Source organism: Alexandromys fortis, unplaced genomic scaffold (assembly GCF_014885135.2).
Source record: "Alexandromys fortis isolate MF-2015 unplaced genomic scaffold, M_Fortis_MF-2015_v1.1 scaffold_0, whole genome shotgun sequence".
NCBI lineage: Eukaryota > Metazoa > Chordata > Mammalia > Rodentia > Cricetidae > Alexandromys > Alexandromys fortis.
The window spans coordinates 5,832,331-5,833,853 of record NW_026067949.1 but is presented as its reverse complement, the minus strand read 5'-3'; positions in this window follow the sequence as shown (position 1 = coordinate 5,833,853).

The window sequence follows — 1,523 nt, the reverse complement described above, 5'->3', positions numbered from 1 at the left end:
CAAAAAAAAAAAAAAAAGTTTAAGTTCAGACAAAACAAAAATCCCAAGAAACCACATCATACCTATAAATTCAACTAAACTGTAATTGAAAAAAACAAGTGGTTATGAAAAGGAGCATGGCCAAAGGAGCCTTGTTATCTATTTAACTGCTTATTTATTTATTTATTTATTTATTTATTTACATAAGCAGTTTGGTGAACGGAAGTTGGGATTTAAAGTAGAACACAAGCAGAAAAAAAAAAACCCCACCACTCCAACTTATTCTCCAAAGGTGCACTCCTCTCCTTGCCTGTAAATTGTAGCTCAAGATACAGCCTTAGCCTGAGGCTACAGAGAGAACAAAGTTAATTATAAATAGCCAATATTCACATAATGACAAAATTTGAGCTTTTAGGAATAAGTATGAAAAGTTCATGTCCTCTAAGGTTCCTGTTCCATGGAAAAAGGAACAGGAGACTCGGCAGGGGTGGGGAGGTAGTCTCACCCCAAATACTTGTGCTATGGCAAGCACAGATCTTGGAGGGAGAAGAAAGAGCTTCATCCATTGGTGAGAACAGCCATGTTTTAGGGAGAACTTTCTTATTCAAAGGATTCCAAGAGGAGAAGAAGCCAAGGCAATTTCTGAATGAATTAAGCCATGCTTCCTGTCCCAGCTCTGCATTCTCACTTCCCACTGGTTTGGCAGGAAGAGAACACAAAAGACATTGACAGTAATTACTTGGGTAATTAGCAGAGTTTCCCACTGTAAGAGTCTGCCTGGGAGCTTCAGAGAAGCCCATCCTATCCAGCTAAGATTTCTCACTGGATCAATACTCTCATTAGCAGGAGCTCCCTGAAGGAAACCACCCAGTACAGAACTGACATTTAATCTGCCTCAGGTAGCACACATGTAAACATGGAGAAGCAAGATGCAAGGGATGGAGGAGCTGAGAAAAAATAAGGAACTAGCCCAGCCGAGGCAAATGGGAGGTCATGAGGAAAAGCAACCATCAGATTTCTTATGAGAGCCAATAAGTGCAGCCAGGCCACGGGGTATGTGAAGAGTCCAGAGTCCACCGCCAAAGTAGCTTTTCAATTACAGTTTAGTTGAAGTTATAGGTATGATGTGATTTCTTGGGTGTTTTGTTTTGTCTGAACTTAAACTTTTAAACTTTCCTTTTTAATATGGAAATAATTTTGTAAGAAAATCTTTTCCACTAGCCTGCCTGCAGCGAGCTAGGTAGGTCCTTTGTTTACGAGATACGGCAAGCGGCAAGCAGCAAGGAGACCCGGTCCAGGCACCAGGAGAGACATCACTGGGGTGAGTTTCTGACCACGGCAGCAGCCCGGGACAGGGAACTCAGACACCCCTCCTACACTTCCTGGTCATCCTCAGGGGCTACTCTGCCCGATACTTCCTCTCTCTTTCTATCCCACCCAGCTTGCATCCACAACCCCCTCCTCCCCCCCCCCTCGCTCCGTCTGACTCCCTTCCCTCTCTGACCACATAACATCTCCCAGCCCAGCCTGTTCGGGCTCTAGGA